This window comes from Saccopteryx leptura, chromosome 6 (genome assembly GCF_036850995.1).
Source record: "Saccopteryx leptura isolate mSacLep1 chromosome 6, mSacLep1_pri_phased_curated, whole genome shotgun sequence".
NCBI lineage: Eukaryota > Metazoa > Chordata > Mammalia > Chiroptera > Emballonuridae > Saccopteryx > Saccopteryx leptura.
The window spans coordinates 88,175,087-88,199,287 of NC_089508.1; the positions used below are offsets into that span (position 1 = coordinate 88,175,087).

At 43.4% G+C, this 24,201-nt stretch overlaps 1 protein-coding gene across 3 annotated transcripts in view; it reads right to left on the reverse strand.

Annotated features, from left to right (window-relative positions):
- Nucleotides 1–17,557, reverse strand: part of KATNBL1 (katanin regulatory subunit B1 like 1) — a 46,004-nt gene extending 28,447 nt beyond the window's left edge. For 2 of the 3 annotated variants that reach the window (XM_066342107.1, XM_066342110.1), the window contains exon 1: nt 17,416–17,557. The gene's annotated coding sequence lies outside the window, so the exon portion shown is untranslated. Of the gene's footprint in view, nt 1–8,946; nt 9,112–17,415 lie in introns of all 3 variants that reach the window. The other variant, XM_066342108.1, reaches the window with a different exon arrangement.
- Nucleotides 17,558–24,201: the final 6,644 nt, after the last annotated feature.

Here is a 24,201-nt window from a genome sequence, read left to right on the forward strand (position 1 = left end):
TGAATTCCCTTGACAGAGTAATTATCTCCTACCAGAAAGATGAAAAGGAATCTATTCATATAATTTACTACAATGGCTGCCAAATCAAGAGATTAAATAGCTCTAAGTGTTCAGATACTCCCTGCCTACTTCCAATGAGAAAAGCTCATCATACAGGAATGAAACATGTCTGGACTTTTGTCTACAATAACTTAAGCTACAGCTCAAGATCAAATTAAGCTTTCTTGTTATATTAACATACAATAGTCCTGTATACCAATTATTTATATTTTATTTAGCTCTGCTATTGCACTTGATAATTCCATTCCTCTTCTTAAAAAAACAAAGTATGACTGTGTACAAAGAATTATAATAATTAATATTGCTGGTGTCAGTGATTCTCTTCCAATCACCACCACTAGAGTTACTCTCACTAGTACAAAGGGCATTTATGGTATTCTTGCCAAGAGTTATTTATCTATTTATTTTAGCGAGAGAAGGAGAAGCAGATACAGACTCCCACATGCGCCCCGACCGGGATCCACCCAGCAAGCCCACTAGCGGGTGTTGCTCTGCCCATCTGGGGCCCTTGCTCTGTTGGAATTGGAGCCATTCTTTAGTGCCTGAGGCAGAGGCCATGGAGCCACCCTCAGTGCCTGGAGCCATGGCTGCAGGAGGGGAGGAAAAGAGAGAGAGAGAGAGACAGAGAAAGAGAGAGAGAGAGAGAGAGAAGCAAGAGGGGGAGGGGTAGAAAAGCAGATAGGCTCTTCTCCTGTGTGTCCTGACCAGGTATCGAACCCGGGACTTCCACACACTGGGCCGACACTACCACTGAGCTAACGGGCCAGGGTCCTTGTCAAGAGTCTTGCGATTGGCATGACTAGGTGGTGGCACAGTGGATAGAACGTCGGACTGGGATGCAGAGGACCCAGGTTCGAGACCCTGAGGTCGCGAGCTTGAGAGTGGGCTCATCTGGCTTGAGCAAAAGCTCACCAGCTTGGACCCAAGGTCGCTGGCTTGAGCAAGAGGTTACTCGGTCTGTTGTAACCCCACGGTCAAGGCACATATGAGAAAGCAATTGATGAACAACTAAGGTGTCACAAGGAAAAACTGATGATTGTTGCTTCTCATCTGTCTCCATTCCTGTCTGTCTGTCCCTATCTATCCCTCTCTCTGACTCTCTCTCTCTCTGTCCCTGTTTAAAAAAAAAAAAATCTTGAGATTGAAAATTTATAACTACAATCATATGATAATAAAACACATAAAAAGTTTTTAGAATGTAAAGCTTCAGCCTAATTTTAAAAAATATTTTATTTATTGATTTTTAGAGAGAGGAAAGAGAAAGGCAGAAGGGAGAAGCAGGAAGCATCAACTCGCAGTTGCTTCTCATATGTGCACTGACCAGGCAAGCCTGGGGCTTTGAACCGTGATCTCAGCATTCCAGGTTCACACCTCATCCACTGCACCATCACAGGTTAGGCCAGCCTAATTTTTTCTAACCTAGAGAGATCAAGTAAATTACTTAAAGACAGGTAGCTAGTTAATGGTATAGTATAAGGCATGGAATGAATCCATGTCATTCTACCACATCTTTCTGTTGTTGTTAATTGAATCCAAGTCATTTCCTACTAGAGTACAGGCAACATTTTCAATTTGGAATACCCAAATAAGATGAGAGTACTACTTTTCTTTTTAAAGTTTTTATTTATTAATTTTAGTGAGAGAGAGACAGGAACACTGATCTGTTCCTGTATGTGTCCCGATTGGGGATCAAACTGGCAACCTCTGCATTTTGTGATGATGTTCTAACCAACCAAGCTATCTGGCCAGGTCTAGAGAGTACTAATTTCCTAAAGAGATGACAAAGGAAAGATAAATGAACATAAACTATAGGAACCCTATCTCCAATACTTCACTCACCCTATAAGGGTAACCTCTTTTCTCTTCTAAGGTCCCTCTGGGCATTTATAGGGTTGAAAGACAAATCATTGGTTTCTCTATGAGGCAGCTGCCATACACAAAAAATGAAAGGGGCCTGACTAGTGGTGGTGCAGTGGATAGTACACTGACCCGGGATGTTGAAGTCCCAGGTTTGAAACCCCAAGGTCACCGGCTTAAGTGCAGGATCACCATTTTGAGTGCAGGTTGCCTGCTTCAGCTCAAAGGTCACTGGTTTGAAGCACAAGGTTGCTGGCTTGAGCAAGGGGTCATTCAGTTGACTGAAGCCTCCCAGTCAAGGCATGTATGAGATGCAGTCAATGAACAACTATAGTGCTGCAACTACAAGTTGATGTTTATCTCTCTTCCCCTTTCAAAAAAATTTTTTTTTTGTGAAGTGAAGAAGGTTTGAAAATAATGGTATTTTAAAAAGCTAGAAAGAAAATTGATATATAGTAAATCCTGGTTTTTTAAAATATACATATATATATGTATAAAATCAACCCATTCAAAAGGGCTCTATCAAAACATTAATAGAAGTTGTTTATCACTGGTGGAGTTAGAGGTGATTTTCCCCTTCATTCACATGTTTATTTTCTATAATAAACATGAATTATTTTCCTATCTTAAGAAATATTTTAGCCCTGGCTGGATAGTTCGGTAGGTTAGAGCATCATCCTGAAGCTCAGAGGTTGCTGGTTCTATCCACGGTCAGAGCACCTACGGGAACAGATCAAAGTTCCTGACTCTCTCTCTCTCCCTTTTTCTCTCACTAAAATCAATAAATAAAGAATTTTTAAAAGAGAAATATTTTAGCATAATGAAGTTACTGTCTTATAAAAAGCAGCTTGATTATATAGCTCCCTTACAACCAAAAAGTGGAAAAGATGTAAATGCTGGTACACAGAGGTAACATTTCATAGGAAAAAATCTATCCTAACTTTTCCAAAATTAGGGCAATTCTATCTAATTTTCTCAGTTCTTACTTTCTCACTGCATCTGGGACTTAGATCCCATATACACTTTTATATCTTCGATTTCTCCCTTTGAACTGATTCCTCCCCTTCTGCTTTCAAAGAGGCTCAGGTTTCCCCTATCAAGTCCTATACTCTTTCTCTACTTCTTTTTCCTGCCAAATTTCTACAATGAGTGCTTTTTACTTTCCATTTTATCTTTAACCCTTTACAACCTTGCTTTTATTTTGCACTCTCTTCTAAAAGAATTGCATCTTCACGGTCACCTGAAGCTATAAGGGAGCCTTCATAGCACTAATTATGCTCATCAAGGTCAGCCAAGCCAACTCTAAAGATTACTCATTCTTCATCACTATTTAGCATTTTTATCACTTCAGTGGCCTTCCCTCCTACCCTAATATTTCTGTTCACATGACACAGCACTATCTAGACATTGTTATAGACATCTCTCCTCGTTTCCTTAATCTGTTTTGGTTCCTTTACCTTGAATGACTCTTTTTCTCTCTAACTTAAATTGGAAAAATATTCTTTCATGCCTTCAGCTATTTCTCTAGACCTATTCTCTCCTCTGACTTCTGTGTATTTAACTTCCTAATCTGCCATCACTAGGTCCAAGTCAACACATCTAAAAGAAACCTCTTCAATTTTTTCCAAAATGTTAAATCAACTAGCTGTCCTTCCTATCTACCACATTTTAAATGACTGGCATCAAATTTCTCTCAGACTAGAAACATGAGGGAATTAATTTGATTCCTCTCTTCTTCCTTCCAACCAATCACTAAGTCTTCTTGAATCTTCTTTCAGAATATTTCATGGTTCCATTCTGACTCTCCATTTTCCACTGTCAGATCTCTAGCCCCATCGCTTCAAGCCTAAATTACTATAAGAATTATCTGATTTTTCCTGCCACCATTCTGTTCCTGGTCCCTATAAATCATCCATTACAACCACTGCCTATAGTGTTCATAGCAAAATCCTCAAATCTCCCATAGTTTCCTAATGAATTTCCCAAATCATGTTTAGAGTATACACATAGATTATAATGAATGTTTTACTCTGTTCAAATATGTTTGAATATGTTGTGTGTGATATTACTTCTTGAAAATTAATTCAATACATTAAAAAGGCTCCAAGGCCTCACCAGGCAGTGACACAATGGATAGAGCATCAGCATGGAATGCAGAGGACCCAGGTTCAAAAGTCCAAGGTCACTGGCTTGAGCACGGACTCATCCAGCTTAAGCATGGTGTCGCTGGCTTGAGTGTGGGATCATAAACATGACCCCATGGTCGCTGGCTTGAGCCCAAAGGTCGCTAGCTTGAAGCCCAAGGTCGCTGACTTGAGTCCAAGGTCACTAGCTTGAGCAAAGGGTCACTGACTTGGCTGGAGCCCCTCTCCCCGCCCCCCCCTGTCAAGGCACATATGAGAAAGCAATTAATGAACAACTAAGGTGCTGTAATGAAGAACTGATGCTTCTCATCTCTCTTCCTTTCTCTCTCTCTCAAAAAGTAAATAAAAAGGCTCTGAGAAGACTGCATAACTAAACGCTAAGTCCCAAACTTAGCCACCATTCTAGATTTTTTTTATTCTGTCAGATATGCATAAAATTTGAAAGATGGAGGCCCTGGCTGGTGGCTTAATGCTTCTTCTCCCTGCAAAGTCCCATTCCCTCCTTTCTAGTTCATCACACCTGTGAATATAATAACTGGGTTAAAATCTTCCTCTCTGAAGCATTTCCCTTTTTTTTTTTACAATGAGAGAGAGAGAGTCAGAGAGAGGGATAGACAGGGACAAACAGGAACGAAGAGAGATGAGAAGTATCAATCATTAGTTTTTCATTGCGACATCTTAGTTGTTCATTGATTGCTTTCACTTATGTGCCTTGACCGTGGAGCTACAGCAGACCGAGTAACCCCTTGCTCAAGCCAGCGACTTTGGGTCCAAGCTGGTGAGCTCTGCTCAAACCAGATGAGCCTGTGCTCAAGCTGGCGACCTCGGCGTCTCAAACACGGGTCCTCCACATCCCAGTCTGACGCTCTACCCACTGCGCCACAGCCTGGTCAGGCTCTGAAGCATTTCTTGATTCCTAACTTCACTGATCTCTTCCTTCGCCACCTTTTTATGGCATTTAGTTAATAATACTTAACATAGAACCTAACAATTAATAAATAATTGAGGACCTACATGTAAGACATTTGGCATAAACTGATCCAGGTGTGTTTCCTCTTGCCAACTAAATGAAAACTTCTCATGGGCAGGGACTGATTTCATAACTTTATATACACAAGCTAAAAGGCCACTCAACAACTCTTAGTTAATTTAAATATATATACATAATATATATAACAGATACATACTGTTTATCTTCTAATGAGTAAATGAATATCATTGCAATGAAAGCTCCAGTATTTTGATTCATTTTTTAAATTATTAAAGAAAGCACATATATTCAACATGCATTTACTGAGCATGTATCATGTGGCAAGAAATGAATAAGTACATGTCTTAAAACAAACTAAAAAAACACAGACAACCCATTGATGGTTGTCAGAGGAGAAAGGGGTGGGGAAAGGATGAAGGGGGTAAAGGGGGTCAAATATTTGGTGATGGAAAATTAGGCTCTAGCTACTGAGCACACAATAGAATATATAGATGTTGAATTATAAAATTGTACACCTGAAATTTATATAATGTTATTAACCAATGTTACGCCAATAAATTTAATAAAAAATAAATGAAAAAAGAAGCACATGCCTTATTTTTCAAGAAGCTCATGGCACCCTGACTGGTGGTGGCACAGTGGATTGAGTGTCAACCTGAAATGCTGAGGTCCCTAGTTCGAAACCCCGAGGTCACCAGCTTCAATGTGGCTCGAAAGTGTGGGGGTCTCTAGCCTGATCCCAAGGTTGCTGGCTTAAAGCCCAAAGGTCACTGGCTTAAGTAAGAGGTCACTGGCTCAGCTGGAGCCCCCCCCCCCCCCATCATGGCACCTATGAGAAGCAATCAATGAACAACCGAACTGATGCAACTATGAGTTGATGCTTCTCATTTCTCTCCTCCTTTTTCTCTCTCTCAAAAAAAATTTTTTTTTTTGCCTGACCTGTGATGGCACAGTGCATAGAGCATGGACCTGGAATGCTGAAGTTGTCAGTTCAAAACTCCAGGCTGCCTGACCAGGCAGTGGCACAGTGGATAGAGCATCGGACTGGGATGTGGAGGATCCAGGTTTGAGACCCCGAGGTCGCCAGCTTGAGCGCGGGCTCATCTGGCTTGAGCAAAAAGCTCACCAGCTTGGACCCAAGGTCGTTGGCTCGAGCAAGGGGTTACTTGGTCTCCTGAATGTCCACGGTTGGGGTACATATGAGAAAGCAATCAATGAACAACTGGGGTGTTGCAACAAAGAACTGATGACTGATGCTTCTCATCTCTTTCTGTTCCTGTCTGATTCTCTCTCTCTGTCCCTGTAAAATAAAACAAAAACAAACAAACAAAAAAAACCAAAAACCCCAGGCTTACCCAGTCAAGGCACATATGAGAAGCAACTACTATGAGTTGATGCTTCCTATTCCCTCCCCCTTCTCTCTAAAATCAATAAATAAAATCTTTAAAAAAAAAGAAGTTCGGCCCTGGCTGGTTGGCTCAGTGGTAGAGCATCGGCCTGGCGTGCAGGAGTCCTGGGTTCGATTCCCGGCCAGGGCACACAGGAGAAGCGCCCATCTGCTTCTCCACCCCTCCCCCTCTCCTTCCTCTCTGTCTCTCTCTTCCCCTCCCACAGCCGAGGCTCCATTGGAGCGAAGATGGCCCGGGCGCTGGGGATGGCTCCTTGGCCTCTGCCCCAGGTGCTAGAGTGGCTCTGGTAGCAACAGAGCGACGCCCCGGAGGGGCAGAGCATCGCCCCCTGGTGGGCAGAGCGTCGCCCCCTGGTGGGCGCGCCGGGTGGATCCCGGTCGGGCGCATGCGGGAGTCTGTCTGACTGCCTCCCCGTTTCCAACTTCAGAAAAAAAAAAAAAAAGTCAATAAATATAAAAGCCAATAAATAAAGTTCTGTAAAAGAGGAATAGATAGTATAGGTTGCTAAAAAGGTAGCAGCAAGCATCTAATTTGAGAAGCACCAAAACATTCAGAAAAATATCTCAGGTAATACCAGATTTGAGTCCTGAAGAAAAACAGGAAATTATACAATTGAGATAAAGCAAAGTTCTCTAATTAAACAACCACAGTAGAACTCTTATGTACTAAAAAAATCAGAATCTAGAGGCTTATTCCATATTTTCAGTTCTCCAGAAATGATTATTCAATTTGAGCATGAATAGAAAGCAAAAAGAAATGTAAAAGCAGATGGGAAATTTCATAATAGATAGATTAATGGATGCTAATCCATTTTAGCACCACAAAAAAGGAGAGAGCCAGATGTTGTATGCCTCCTGATGTGACACATAAAATATACTACACAACACTATTATTAAATATTCTTGTGAAAAAATATAACCTGAACATAATCAAGCCTCAACTAACAGTTTAAAAGAAATACAGAACACAGAGAGGAACCTCATAAGCAGTACCATAGGGATACATCCAGAAAAACAGAAATTCTTTGGGACACAAAACTCAGTTTCCTCAACAAATATTTTGCAAGAAAAAAATAAGATGAGGAACTTATATATCAAAAAAGACAGTATCAACTGAATATAATATGTAGACATTACTTAGATCCTACTTTTTAAAAAAACCTGACTAGGCAGTGGCTCAGTGGATAGAGCGTCGGACTGAGACACGGAGGATCCAGGTTCGAGGCCCCGATGTGGCCAGCTTGAACGTGGGCTCATCCAGCTTGAGCACGGGCTCCTGAGCACAGGGTCACTGGCTTGAGCAAGGGGTCACCAGCTTGAGTGCAGGGTCGCTGGCTTGAGCAAGGGGTCACTTGCTCTGCTTTAGCCCCCCATCAAGGCACATATGAGAAAGCAATCAATGAACAAGCACTCAATGAACTAAGAGACCGCAATGAAGAATTGATGTTTCTCATCTCCCTCCTGTCTCTCTGTCCCTCTCTCTATCTCTGTCTCTGTCAAAACAAACAAAAAAACCTAAGAATCAGGAAAATTTGAATATTGGCTTGATATGTGATTAGGGAGCTATTTATGACTCTAAAGTAAAATTACATATAACAAAGTGTATATATTTAAAGTATACAGTGGTACCTTGAGATTCAAACAGACCAACATACGATTTTTTTTTTTTAAGATACGAGCTGTGACTTGGTCCGTATTTTTGTTCAAGATCCGAGCGAAATTCTGAGATACGGGTCGTGATTTGGGAAGCTGTCGCTAGTTGGCACATGGGCGCACGGGTCCAGTATCAGCAGTTTGATATATGAGTTGACTGACTTATGAGCTTGGTTACAGAATGAATTAAATTCATATCTCAAGGTACCACTGAACTGTATATATTTAAACTGTACATAAAGTATATATGTATATATCCATTCATATACAACCATTAAACAATTACCATAAACAACATAGTGAACCCATCTGTCATCTCCAAAAATTTCCTGTGCTACTAGGCAATCCTTCCCTAACCATTTGATCTACTTTCTGTCACTACAGAACAGTTTACACTTTCTAGAATTTTATATGAACAGGATTATGTAATATATACTCTTTGGTGAGGGAGAGAATAATAGTTTCTTTCACACAACATAATTAGTTTGAGAATCATCCATGCTGTTACATGTATCAGTAGTCCACTCCTTTCTACTATAGAACAGTATCCTATTGTATGGATATACCACAATTTGTTTATCCATTCACCTGCTGATGGACATTTGGGTTGTTTCCAGTTTGGACTATTGACAATAAAGCTGCTGTGAATAGTCATGTACAAATCTTAGTATTACTGAGCCGATTTCCTTCGGCAAATATCTAGGAGTGGCTGGGCCATACAGTAGGTATATGTTTAATTTTTTAAGAAAATTGACTTAACTTTTAAAAGTTATATCATTTTGCATTCTCATCAACAGTGTATGAGCATAAAGAATTACTGTTAGAGGACTGACCTGTGGTGGTGCAGTGGATAAAGCGTAGAGCTGAAATGCTGAAGTTGCCAGTTCAAAATCCTGGGCTTGCCTGGTCAAGGCACATATGGGAGTTGATGTTTCCTGCTCCTCCCCCCTTCTTTATCTCTCTCTCACTCTCTCTTTCTCTTACTTCCTCCTCTCTCTCTAAAAATGAATAAAAAAATTTAAAAATCTAAAAAAAAAAAGAATTAAACTATTAGTTATTGTTAATGATTTCTAGTTGAATGGTATTGTGGTAATATCTTTTTCTTTTTTAAATCAGTTTTATTAAGGTATAAATAATAGAGTTCATCGATATTAAATGTATAACTTAAGCTGTTTTCCAAAGTGATTGTATCATTTAACATTTCATCAGCAACATATGAAAGTCCAATTGCTCCAGTCTCGTTATCATGAGATGCTACTGATATTTTAATTTTAGTCTCACTAGCCTGACCAGTGGTGGTGCAGTGCATAGAGTGTTGACCTGGGACACTGAGGACCCAACTTCCAAATCCCGATGTTGCTGGCTTGAGCATGGGCTCTTGGACATGATGTCATGGTTGCTGGCTTGAGCCCAAAGGTCACTGGCTTGAAGCCCAAGGCTGCTGGTTCGAGGAAGGGGTCACTGGCTCGGCTTGATACCTCCCCCCACCGCCCTGTCAAGGAACATATGAGAAGAAATCAATGAACAAATAAAGAGATACAACTATGAATTGATGCTTCTCATCCTTCTTCCTTCCTTCCTGTCCCTAAATAAATAAATAAATAAACAAACAAATAAATTTAGTCAGTAGTGGATACATTGTATCTAGTACATCTCTGTGAGCTTTATTTTTTTAAATCTCTTTGGTTTTAATTTTCATTTTCCTAGTGAATAATGATGTTAATGTCCTTTCCTTAAAAAAGAGTCTTTCAGAAATATATGCATCATATAGATGAAAAGAGATAATGTTTAGGATTTGCAATATTTATCTGAAGTATCAATGAAACAAGAAATGTTGGTAACTATTGAAGCTCGATAATTGGGATGTTCATTATACCATCCTCTCTGTTTTTCTATACAATTAAAAGTTAAAGGAAATAGATTATTAGACCACTTTAATGAGCAAAGCTTAATTATGAGCTCTATACTGTGTATGGCAATGTTCTACAATGATATAGTTACTATGGCATGTCCTTGCTCTTTGGGCTAGAGGTTCTATTCCCTTTAATGACTACAGATGTAGTCAACTTTGTCCCACTAGCAGAGGTGGGAAAAGAGAGAGAGAAAAACAGATGTGTGCAGGAAGACTACGTCCTGTGTCTCCCTCTCACTCCATACTCCTGGATTTGACAGCAGCAGGGAGTGTGTTGCATTAAAAAAAATCAGAAATCAGTGGCACAGTAGATAGAGCGTCGGACTGGGATGTGAAGGACCCAGGTTCGAGACCCCAAGGTCGCCAGCTTGAGCGCAGACTCATCTGGTTTGAGCAAAGCTCACCAGCTTGGACCCAAGGTTGCTGGCTCGAGCAAGGGGTTACTCAGTCTGCTGAAGGTCCATGGTCAAGGCACATATGAGAGCAATCAATGAACAACTAAGGTGTCGCAACGAAAAACTGATGATTGATGCTTCTCATCTCTCTGTTCCTGTCTGTCTGTCCCTCTCTCTGACTCTCTGTCTCTGTAAAAAAAAAAAAAAAAAAAAAAAAAAATCAGAAATAAATATAGATAAAAATTATCTCTCTCACATTAGAATATCCCTAAAAACACTGAATGCTTCCAGAGGTAAACTGCTAAGCTAGGGAAGAGCCAAGAACCTTTACATTCACTTCACACCAAAATTTGCATTTCTTACAAGTTATTGCTTACTTCAAAAATAAATAAAATAGCCTGACCAGGCGGTGGCACAGTGGATAGAGCGTCAGACTGGGATGCAGAGGACCCAGGTTCAAGACCCCGAGGTCGCCAGCTTCAGTGCGGGCTCATCTGGTTTGAGGAAAAGCCCACAAGCATGAACCCAAGGTTGCTGGCTCCAGCAAGGGGTTACTCAGTCTGCTGAAGGCCCACGGTCAAGGTACATATGAGAAAGCAATCAATGAACAACTAAGGTGTTGCAACGCGCAATGAAGAACTAATGATTGATGCTTCTCATCTCTCTCCGTTCCTGTCTGTCTGTCCCTGTCTATCCTCTCTCTGACTCACTCTCCATCTCTGTAAAAAATTAAAAAATTTAAAAAAAAAATTAAAAATAAATAAATAAATAAAATAAAAAATCACCAGTAATTCAACCACCAATAATATCCTGCTGCTTTTCCTTTCATGCAGTTTAGTTTTATAGCCTATGTTTTGTCATTAATATATTTTCCTACATATTGTCTTTTTGGCCCTGGCTGGTGGCTCAGTGGAAAGAGCGTCCACCTGCCATATGGATGTCCCAAGTTCGATTCCTAGTCAGGGCACACAAGAGAAGTGACCATCTGCTTCTCTCCCCTTCCCTCTCCCCCTTATTAACCTCTTCCCTCCCACAGAGAGTGGCTCAACTGGTTCAAGTGTAGCCCCTGGTGCTGAGGATAGCTCATTTGGTTGGAGCGTTGTCTGGATAAGCAAAGGCTGCCAGTATGATCCCTGATCAGGGCATATACAGGAACAGATCACTGTTTCTGTCTCTCTCTCTCTCCCACCCCCCCCCCTCTATCTTTAAAATCAATCACTAAATTTTTTAAAAATATATAAAACAGGCCCTTGCCGGTGGCTCAGTGGATAGAGTATCTGCTGGTGTACAGATGTTCCGGGTTTGGTTCCAGTCAGGACACATAGGAGAAGTAATCATCTGCTTCTCACCCCCCCTTCTCTCCCTCTTCCCCTCTTGCAGCCAGAGCTTGATTGGTTCAACTATGGCCTTAGGTGCTGAGGATGGCTTGGTTGGTCCGAGGTGCACTGGCCTCAGGTGTTAAAAATAGCTCAGCTGATTCAAGCATCAGCCCCAGATGGGGGCTGCCAGGTGAATCCTGGTTGGGGAACATGCGGGAATCTGTCTCACTATCTCCCTTCCTAAATAAATAAATAAATACACCAACCAAACCTTCCTCCCAAAAAACCAACCTCAAATACCTTGAATGTGAAGCCAGATTCAAAAGATTACATGATTTCCAAACTGTGACTTTCTTTCTAAGTATATTTGGGCAAGGGATTTGGAGAGGAGTTACAAAGACAGCAAATACTTGTACTCTAAAGTGACAAAGTGAATGTTAACTGTGCTTTTTATAAACTATATGAGACACTATCACACTGCTAGAGTAATGATACATTCCGTTGACTTGTTTACTTTTGTCTGGAGCCTTTTAATCCCTTCTAGATTCTGATTGAAAGTTAACATTTTGAAAGAATGCATCAGAAGGGCATGTACTTGGGGAAAGAGGTGAACACTTAAAAGAAAAAGAAGCACAAAAATAAATACAGGCAGTGCTTATTCATGCACTGTCCAGGGAGAGGGTGCCCCACAGGTCACCTGGAATGTCTCGTACACTTGTTAGGTTTATGCCTATTGAGGAAATGAATTTACCAAGTTATCAGAGCCTGATAATGATTAAATATTCAAATCATAAAACTAAGTACCCTTAATCTGATTCCATGTTCAAAACAATTCAAAACCCCTAGTACTTGAAATAAAATCTAAAAATATTTTTATTGATTGATTATTATACCACCTTCTCTTAATTCAGTTTCCCATGGAAGGGTGGTCTAAGAAATGATGTCGGCCCTGGCCGGTTGGCTCAGTGGTAGAGCGTCGGCCTGGCGTGCAAGAGTCCCGGGTTCGATTCCTGGCTAGGGCACACAGGAGAAGTGCACATCTGCTTCTCCACCCCTCCCCCTCTCCTCCTCTCTGTCTCTCTCTTCCCCTCCCGCAGCCAAGGCTCCATTGGAGCAAAGTTGGCCTGGGCGCTGAGGATGGCTCTGTGGCCTCTGCCTCAGGCGCTAGAATGGCTCTGGTCACAACAGAGCGACATCCCAGATGGGCAGAGCATTGCCCCCTGGTGGGCATGCCGGGTGGATCCTGGTCAGGCGCATGCGGGAGTCTGTCTGACTGCCTCCCCGTTTCCAACTTCAGAAAAATACAACAACAAAAAAAATTAAAAGTATTATGAGAATCCCAGTTTATTATGGTAGCTCCACCATTCTTTTAGCTTTCCAGATTTAAAAACTTGGAGACAGCCCTGACCGGTTGGCTCAGTGGTAGAGCGTCAGCCTGGCGTGCAGGAGTCCCGGGTTCGATTCCCGGCCAGGGCACACAGGAGAAGCACCCATCTGCTTTTCCACCCTTCCCCCTCTCCTTCCTCTCTGTCTCTCTCTTCCCCTCCCGCAGCCAAGGCTCCATTGGAGCAAAGATGGCCCAGGCGCTGGGGATGGTTCTGTGGCCTCAGCCTCAGGCGCTAGAATGGCTCTGGTCGCAACAGAGCGACGCCCCGGATGGGCAGAGCATTGCCCCCTGGTGGGAGTGCCAGGTAGATCCCGGTCGGGCGCATGTGGGAGTCTGTCTGACTGCCTCCCCGTTTCCAGCTTCAGAAAAATACAAAGAAAAAAGGGAAAAAAAAAACTTGGAGATACCGTAGACTTTTATCCCCCTTTTTTTCTATATTTAATCAGTCATCATATTCTAATATTTCTTCCTTCAAAATCTCTCCTGTGAATACAAAGCAAAATTTCCAATTTTAAAAGAATACAGCCTGACCAGGTGGTGGCGCAGTGGATAGAGCATCGGACTGGGATGCCAAGGACCCAGGTTTGAGACCCTGAAGTCGCCAGCTTGAGCGCGGGCTCATCTGGTTTGAGCAAAAGCTCACCAGCTTGGACCCAAGGTCGCTGGCTTGAGCAAGGGGTACTCAGTCTTCTGAAGGCCCGCGGTCAAGGTACATATAAGAAAGCAATCAATGAACAACTAAGGTGTCGTAATGCGCAACGAAAAACTAATAATTGATGCTCCTCATCTCGTCGTTCCTGTCTGTCTGTCCCTGTCTATCCCTCTCTCTGACTCTCTCTCTGTCTCTGTTAAAAAAAAAAAAAATACAAAAAAAAACAAAGACTGACCATTAAAAAGAACATTTTCCTTTTTTTTTTCTTTTTATTACATGAAAGGAGAGGAGGCAGAGATAGACTCCCACATGAGCCCTAACTGGGTTCCACCCAGCAATGCTCTGCCCATATGGGGTGTTGCTCTGTTACTCAGCAACCAAGCTATTCTTAGTGCTTGAGGCAGAGGCAATGGAGCCATCCTTAGCACCTGGGACCAATTCGCTCCAATTGAGCCATCACTGTGGGAAAAGGGGGAGAGAGAGAGGGAGGGGAGAAAGAGAGAGACAGAGAGAGAGGGGCGAGAGGGGAAGCGTAGAGAAACAGATGGTTGTTTCTCCTGTGTGCCCTGACCGGAAATAGAATTTGGGACATCCACACACTGGGCTGACCCTCTACCACTGAGCCAACCAGCCAGGGCCTAAGAACACTTTTCAAAGAATTAAAAATAAGAAGTACTCACAATATACTGAGTGAAAAAAAAAACAAAAAACACCCAACTGCCATAGGGAGAAAAATATATAATCCTAGTTTTATAAAAGAGAAAGTAGTTATCAGTATAAAAAAAGATCTGAAAGGAACTACTCTACATAAAAACATTAACAGTTGTTCCTTCTGTTTGGGGTGGGGTTATAACTGATTCCCCCCCCCCACACACACACACACACTTTCTCTACATTTCCTACAATAAACATGCATTACTTTTAAACTTAGAAAAAAAGTTATTTAAATAATTATTTCATTTTACTATTATTTGTCCATTCTCATTACTCTCATCCTATCTCCTCCGGTCTCTCCCTTCCCTGGGATTCTAACAACAGCTTTCTCCTTGGGGTCTCTAAGCCAGCTTCTCCCCAACTTTAATATTTCTTGTACTCATGCTCCTACAATTCATCATTCACTTATTTATTTATAGCACATGGAAGCAGAGCTGGCCATATAAACAATACACTTAAAACAGTGTTTCTCAATTTCAGGACCACTGACGGTTGGGATAATTCTTTTGGAGGGGCTATTCTATCGTAGGATGTTTAGTAGCATTCCTGGCCTCTATCCAGTGGGCCAGCAGCACTTCCCATCTCCGCCTCTTGTGATGTTGCCAAATGTCTCCGGGAGGAGCGGCAAAATTGCCCCCGTTGAGAACCATCCAATTAAGTTTTAAAACTTCCCAAATTATATCTCTCTCTGTTCATATGTGTATATATCAAGTCTAAACTTCTTTGACATATGTCTCATACAACATTCCTCATGGTCTTGCCACATCTTATTTTTCTCAATAGGAATTTTCCAAATAGGCTTATTTACTGTTCTCTAGAAAAATAACTTTCATTCTCAATTCCAACAGTTTCCTCACTAAAATTCCCCCTTCTATTCAATGGACTATATCTATCCTTTGTCAGTTCTTTGCAGAAGCTTTTTATTTTTTATTTTTTTTAATTTTACTTTATTTATTCATTTTGGAGAGGAGAGAGAGAGGGAGAGAGAGGGGCAGAGAGAGAGAGGAGAGAGACAGGGGGGAGGAGCTGGAAGCATCAACTCCCATATGTGCCTTGACCAGGCAAGCCCAGGGTTTTGAACCGGCGACCTCAGCATTTCCAGGTCGATGCTTTATCCACTGTGCCACCACAGGTCAGGCCTCTTTGCAGAAGCTTTACTGATTTGCTCAGTTCAGTTCAGCATACCCTCACTATACTAATACAGAGTATCATGTACACATATGTACATATTCGTTCGTTCGTTTGTTAACCTCATGCCCCAAACTAGACCAACCTCCCTCAGGCTTGTTGCTCCAGCACATTTCTGTTGGACAACCACTGAGCTAACACTGTGCCAGCACAGAGGCAACCAAAAGGTTGATAACTGATCAATGAACTTAATGTTCTGCTACTAACAGTGTCAACTGTTGTTTTCTTATTAAATGATTTTTCTTTTGAACCATATTTCTTGTTATAGAGCTGATAAGTATATATAATCACTCCAAGCTTAGAGTAACTACTCAATAAGTTTTCAGAATAAAAACATTAACATATAATGGTATATTTTTCAGGAACATGTAGGTTTTGAACTGTTCTCTACACTTTCAGGAAATAATACAAAGGAATTCAAACTATAAACTACAACATAAACATGAACTTTATGAACTTCATTTATCTTGAAATACCAATGGATTTTTTACTCAGTGCACAATACTTCAGTATGGTCAACAAGAGCAGGCAACTCAATTTTATAGTGTGTGAATATATGTGTACACAAACACACCTTACACAGATATATATCTCAACTCAGAGAAGTAAATAAAATAAAAGTACTTGAACTGAAAAAAAAAAAAGCCACATACAAAGAAGGCAACAGAGTAGCATAGACAGTCACAAGCTTGACACCAGCCTGCTTGAGTCCCAACTATTATTAGCTGTGAAACTCTGTACATGTTACTTAACTTCTCTGTGTCCAGTTTCCTTCTTGTCAAATGGGGATAAGAGTATCTGTCCCAAAGCAAAGCTCTCGAAACAGTGCTTGCTATATGAACCATAAAATAAATAGTAGCCATCGTTATTATTACGATGTTAGTTATTAGCCAAGAAAAAGCCACAATATATAAAGTTCTGATTCAAGTCTGGAGCTGGTTTTACAAAACAGCAAGATAAACTATTTACAAGTTTAAGCTATTATGTGGACTAGTTTCTCAGAATGTTTTTTGATGCTAAACTGGTGATTATTACAGAATTTCCGTCACAGTTTTTCTCTTTTTAAAATCTGCAAAGAGACTGACATAGACAACTTCGATTCCAAGGAACTTTACAAGCCTCGAGAAAACAAATCAACTCTTTGTTATCTCCATATTGAAGCCAATTTAAGAACGCAGTATAAACGTCGAGATACGTAGTTACTAAACAAGTTTTCAGAAAACACAAGAAGATTTTAAACGCTATAATCAGCAATTCTTCTGCAATTATGTCAAGTTTTTGTCCTGCTACACAAAAGCTTATCTGTTAGGAAACCAAGAAGCCGTCAGAAAATGAGGAAAGACCACGGCGGGGCCCCGGCGGCTCTCGGGAAAACCTGTCCTCAAACAGGTCGCCGCACGCGCCGTCCTCCTTCCCCTCCCGGGGGTGCAGATGTCGGCTCCACCCGAGAAGTGACAGCGGGTTCCGTCCACGCCTCTCCCGGCCCGGACCCCTCGCGCCCGCTCACGCCTCCCGCGCCCGCAGCCCGCACCCTCGCGTCGCGGCCGGGCCGGGGCTTCACCCCCGAGACCGAGGCCTCGCCGTCCCGTCCCGCCCCGGGCACCCCGCCGCCGGCCGGCCGGCCGAGGCCCCCACGGGGCCTGCAGGTGGGCCCAGGGCGAGGCCAGGCCCAGAAACCCTGCCCCGGCAGGGCAGCTGCGGGCGCGGGGCTCGCACAGGCCCGGCCGTCACTTACCGGCGCCTCATGGTACCGCGGCGCCTCAGCCCAGCCCTAGCGCTGACAAACAGCGCCCGGAAGGCTAGCGAGTCCCGCGGCTCCCGGCCGAACCCCTCTTAGGGCCATTCAAACGCGGCCGCGCGCGGCCCGCCGGGATTGCTCCCCCCTGGGCTCCTCGCAAGCTCCGCCCAACGTTGGCCCCGCCCCTCTCGGGCCGCGACAGGAGGAAGGGGGAAGAGGGCGTATGGCCACAATGCCCCCTTGTGGCCAAAGGTACTCACAATAGTCTTGCTACTACTGGGCAAACTGCTTTAGGAGCTAAGGGTGATAAAAGTCAAAGAATGATCTGTGCTAATTACAATTTAGTGTACGTTAAGTGTTGCACCAGGAGCTTCTACAATCTGCTATGAAAATATGGTACAGGGAGAGATTTCTTCATTCCCATTTAAATTCACTGGCCGTGTCATGACAGTTGCTCAGTGGATAGAGCCTCACTTGGCATATGCACCTCCTGGGTTTGGACGTTATCTCAGGCCATACAGGAAAAGTGACCATCCGCTTCTCTCTCCTCCCCCCTTTCTCCCTCTTCCCCTACTGCAGCCAGTGGCTCAATTGGTTCAAGTGTGGCCCCAGGCCCTGAGGATAACTCCTTTGGAGCACATCATACTCAGGCACTAAACATAGCTTGGTACTAGAGCATTGGCCCCAGATTTGGTTGCCAGGTGGAACCCAGTTAGGGTGCATGTAGGAGTCTGCCTCACTATTTCCCTTCCTCTTACCTAAAAAAATAAAAATAAAAAAAGTAAAAAATTTACTAAGCACATCAAAATTACAATTAAACTACAGAACAACCATTATTTCAGGACTGCCTGAAATCTGGCTGAATGAAAGTCCTACAACTAGGAAATTAAGGAAGAAGCCACATCAAGACTTATAGGCAGGGTGAAAACTTGGAATGGGTTGTTCCCACAGTCACCTGTGGTGGATAAAAATGGGGGGGGGGATCTCTCCATGCAGAAACCCCCCTCCCCCCGCCCCATGGAGCCTACACGCCAGGCCCCTCAGCTCAGGAAGAGAAGTCCCCATAACTTCTGGCTGTAAAAACCAGTGGGGATTGAGGCTGAGTGAGATGGAAGGCTGTTGGAGTCCCAGGCCGTTCCTCTTAAAGGGCCCATGCACATGGATTTACTTGCACTCACTTCCTCTGAGCTACAGGGCTGGGACAGCAGCTTGAAAGGTACCACAGGCATATAGGGAGGAACTGAATTGTCCAGCATCAGAGCAAGAACTGAGGGGATGGCTTTTTTCTAAGCCAGGATAATAAGAAGCTAAGAAAATTCCAGCAAATAGAACGGGGAAACAGAGAGTTAGCTGAACAAATGGGTGGAGCAATTTACAACCAGACACAGAAGGTCATCTCCCTAGAGATAACATCCAGACCTCAGTTGTAGTTTAGATTCAGGCCCAGAAAAGTAGCAAAAACAGATGTGCAATGCCAGAACCAGCTGCCCTGATGCTGATCAAACAATAGAGACCAAAACCCTGAAAGGGCACACCTGGAAAACTGGTTGTTGGTCAAATAAGTTTGTAAATATGATATATATGTTTGCTCGCTTATAGTTTGTATTGGGTGTGGGGGACAGGCTGTAAGCAGGTGGGGTCATTATAGCCTGAGGCTTAGTTTTAAAACTAAGCTTTTCCCCACACCCTTGACTGATTACATGATATGGGTGGTGCACTCTCATGAGGAATCCCATTATGCCTCAGATAAGTGGCTTTGTATCACAGACTTCCTTATTTGAATATTGGATTAAAGGTTTTGATTTCTACACTATAAAATGGGGCAGAGGAGCCCATGCTGGAGGAGAGCAGAGAAAGGCACTTGGAGGAGAGGAGAAGCAGCCAAGATGGCTTTACACTGGTGAATATTCTACTGAGTTCCTCCGACAAGACACTCCTTAAACTCCAGCCTTTAGAAACCCTCAAAACAAAAAACCCAGTGAGTGCTCTCTCAGCAAACACTCTCCCTTCCAGGAGTGTTGGGCAGATAAAATGTATTATGCTCAGTTTGTTAAAGATGGTGCTGCCCACGTGAGGCCGTCGCCCAGGTGATATTAATGAGTGTTGGGGATTGTTGTAGCCTGGGGCTTGGTTTTGGGATTAAGCCTTTCCCACCCTTTTTGATGTGGGGCGGTACAATCCAATCATGCCTCCGCGACTTTGTATTGGGGACTTCTCTGTTTTGTATATTGGATTAAAGGTTTGGATTTCTACACTATAAAATGGGGGCAGAACGGGAGCTTGCTCTCTTGGTTCTTGAGATTATCATTAGAGGAGAGAGCAGAGCAGAGAGCAGAAGGAGGCCACGTGGAGTAGGCCAGGAGAAGCAGCCAAGATGGCGGAGTGCTGAGTGAGATGCCAGTTTGTGCAGTTTGTATCTGGGATAAGGAAGGTGATGGGGAACTGAGGAGAATAAGGCTGGTGAGCTAGAAACCTTTGATTCTAGGAAACTCGGATAAGTCAGTGGCTTTGTGAGCACTGAATGTGAGTGGGTTTTGGAGCCCAGTGTGTGTTTTACTTGCCCGCCAGATGCAAGCTAGGACTAAAGATGACAGCCCATCAGTTTTTGGCTCCATTGTTTCTTTACCGACTGTCCGAATCCAATGCGAACCTGCATGGACCGGGCTGCTGTGATAGTGGCCGTGGCTTCTGGCTTTACAAGGAGCATTCCCCGCCTTTCCCTTTCCCCTCTTCTTTGCCTTCAGGCATGCATCTCCTAAACACTAAGGAACCCAACAAGACTTGCAACCAGGGGCTTGACCAGGTGGTGGCGCAGTGGATAGAGCGTTGGACTGGGATGCGGAAGGACCCAGGTTCGAGACCCTGAGGTCGCCAGCTTGAGCGCGGGCTCATCTGGCTTGAGCAAAGAGCTCACCAACTTGGACCCAAGGTCGCTGGCTCCCGCAGGGGGTTACTCGGTCTGCTGAAGGCCCGCGGTCAAGGCACATGTGAGAAAGCAATCAATGAACAACTAAGAAGACGCAATGCGCAACGAGAAACTGATGATTGATGCTTCTCATCTCTCTCCATTCCTGTCTGTCTATCTCTGCCTCTGTAAAAAAAAAAAAAAAGACTTGCAACCAGGGAAGCAATGGCAGCAGTAGCTTGTCCCGGGCTAGACCCTGAACCTGTCACCAGGCCCCCTTTTCTCTGACTTCTCAGTGAGCCAAAACAAAGCAGCTCCATCTAGGCTCTCTTGTTGCTTCTTCTATCCTAAACCCTTTCTTGTTTTACTATTCCCAGCTTAATAAACATACTCTTAAAATCACCTGGACTCATGTTGTGAAATCTTTCCTGCACAAAATCAAGAACCCATTGGCCAGCCCTAGGCAGATCCTTTAAGGGCCAGGTATCCCGTTCAGGTAATAATCCCCAAAGAGAAGTGCTGGCAGAGGCCATTGTCCCTTTGGTGAGCCCTCCCCCCATAAAGCAGGCAAGCAGTGCCATATCTGAGGCTTCATCAACTTGGCTCACTCTAGTTGCCCCACCCTAGTGATTCCCTGAGGCCCCACCCCACCCAATTTTCAGATCCACCCAAGCTGTTTCCTATGGCTTTTCCAGACAAACGGACTGTTGGCTCAGGTTCAGATTTTCCTAAAATCTCTCAAACAAGCAACTTCTAGCCTCATTGTGACCCATACCTCTCCCTAAGTGGCCCCAGGCCCAGCACTAGCAGCAACCAACCTTGTTTCATAGCTTGGCCTCCCTGGGGCACCTTCAAACCCAGCACAAGTCAGTCATCTGCTGCATATTGCTTTGTAGTTCCTGCTAGATGGCCCTGGGCAGAACAGAGTCAGTGGCTGACCTAGGCCTGTACCACCCTGGGGGCCTTAGAGCCAGCTCACCCATTGGACTGCTTCAGACCACGAAGCATCACCATTCCAACACAAGCAACACACTCAAGGGGCAGACTGAGCAGTCACCAGAGACCTGCTAAAGTAAGTCAGGCTCTGTGGGGTGGGCCCTTGTGCAGCTGATCTTTCATGGTGGTCACGGGTCCATAGTTGGTGGTCAGTGGTCAATAGTTGCAGACAGTCCTTGCAGGTTATCAGCCTAGGGGTAACCCCCCCCCATTATGTGCCAACAGTAATCGAGGCTTAACTATAAGAGGCAGGTGTACACAGCCCACACAGGGCTGCTCCTTGAGTGCCCAGTTTGCTGATAGAGGAGGCCATGCCACTGGACCTTACAGAACACCTACGACATTAGGCCACTCTACCAAGCCTGGGAGATGTGGCAGCTCCACCTAATACATAGAAACTAACATAGGGAGGCTGCAAAAATGAAGAGCCCAAGAAACATGTCCCGAACGAAAGAACAGAAAAAAACTCCAGAAAAGGAACTAAAAAAGAAAAGGAGACAATGTACTAGCTGCGGCGTTCAAGACGCTGGTTATAAGGATGTTTGATGGACTTAGTGAAAACATCAGCAGCATAAAAAGGGACCAGACAGAAATGAAGGATACACTAATTGAAATGAAAAATAATTTACAGAAAATCAACAGTAGAGTATATGAAGCCAAGAATCAAATCAGCCTGACCTGTGGTGGCGCAGTGGATGGAGCGTCAACCTGGAAATTCTGAGGTCGCGGGTTCGAGGCCCTGGGCTTGCCTGGTCAAGGCACATGTGGGAGTTTATGGTTCCTGCTCCTCCCCCCTTCTCTCTCTCTGTCTCTCTCTCTTTCTTCTCTCTCTCTCTCCCTCTCTCTCTCTCCTTTCTAAAATGAATAAATAAAATTAAAAAAATTTTTTTAAAAGAATCAAATCAGCGATTTGGAATATAAGGAAGCAAAAAAACACCCAATCAGAACAGCAAAAAGAAAAAAAATTCCCCCAAATGAGGACTGTGTAAGAAGCCTCTGGGACAACTTCAAGCATACCAACATTTGCATTCTGGGGATGCTGGAAAGAGAAGAGAAAGTGAGTAATTGAAAACCTATTAGAAAAAATAATGACAGAAAACTTCCCTAACCTGGTAAAGGAAATAGACATACAATGAAGGAAGCACAGAGTCCCAAACAGAAATCTCACACCAAGACACATTAAAATTGAACTGCCAGCCTGACCTGTGGTGGCGCAGTGGATAAAGCATCGACCTGGAAATGCTGAGGTCGCTGGTTCGAAACCTGGGCTTGCCTGGTCAAGGCACATATGGGAGTTAATGCTTCCTGCTCCTCCCCCCCTTCTCTCTCTATCTCTCTCTCCTTTCTAAAATGAATAAATAAAATTAAAACTACTGACTTCTAGGAATTCTATAAAAAAAAAAAAAAAAAAAAAAAATTGAACTGCCAGTGGTTAAAGTCCAGGCTGGGTAGCTCTGTTAGTTAGAGCATCATCCCAATATGCCAAGGTTACAGATTGGATCCCTAGTCAGGGCATATTCCAGAATCAACTAATGAATTCATAAATAAGTGGAACAACAAATTGATATTTCTCTCTCTCTAAAAGAAAAATCAAAAATAAAGAATTTTAAAATAAAATAAAAATAGATCAAATTAAAAAAAAAATTAATGCCAAAGGTTAAACACAAAACGCCTGATTGGTGGTGGTGTAATAAATTGAGTGTTGGCCCAGGACACGGACACTAAGGGCCCTGGTTTGAAACTCCAAGGTTGCCAGCTTCAGTGCAGGCTCATTAACTTGAGTGTGGGCTTGCTAGCATGAGTGTGGGGTCACTGGCTTGATTATGAAACCTTTGACATGATCCCAAGGTTGCTAGCTTGAGCCTAAGGTTGCTGGCTTGAGCAAGAGGCCACTGGCTTGTTTGACCTCCCCCCACCCCATGTCAAGGCACTTATGAGAAACAGTCAATAGACAACTAAAGTGAAGCAACTATGAGTTGATGCTTTTCATCTCTTCTCCCCGTCTCTCTCTCTCTCTCTCTCTCAAAAAAAAAAAAAAAGAAAAAAAAAAAAAGACAAAGAAAGAGGCCCTGGAGGCCCTCGGCTCAGTGGTAGAGCATGGGCCCGGCATGTGGATGTCCCGGGTTCAATTCCCGGCCAGGACACACAGGAGAAGTACCCATCTGCTTCTCTACCCCACCCTCTCTTGCTTCTGTCTCTTCTCCTCCTTTTCTGCAGCCATGGCTTGATTGGAGCGAGTTGGCCCCTGGTACCGAGGATGGCTCCATGGCCTCCACCTAAGGCGCTAACCTTAGTTGCAAAGAAGCAAGGGCCCCAAATGGGCAGAACATTGCTCCCAGTGGGTTTCCCGGGTGGATCCCGGTCAGGGCGCATGTGGCAGTTTGTCTCTGTCACCCCTCCTCTCACTAAATTAAAAAAAAAAGAAAAAGAAAGAGAGAATCTAAAAAGCAGCAAGAGAAAAGCAATCAGTTACCCACAAGGAGCTCCCATAAGACTTGCAGCTGATTTCTCAACAGAAATTTTGCAAGCCAGAAGGGATTAGCAAGAAATATTCAAAGTGATGAAAAGCAAGGACCTATAACCAAGATTATTCTACCTAGCAAAGCTATTATTTAGAATTAAAGAACAGATAAAGAGATTTCCAGAAAGCTAAAGGATTTCTTCACTACTGGACCAGTATTATATGAAATGTTAAAGAGTTTTCTTTAAGAGGGAAAAAAAAGATAAAAAATATAAACAATAAAATGGCAATAAATACATATGTATCAACTATGAATATAAAAAAACAAAATATGCCCTGGCCGGTTGGCTCAGTGGTAGAGCGTCAGCTTGGTGTGCAACGGGTCCCGGGTTCGATTCCCGGCCAGGGCACACAGGAGAAG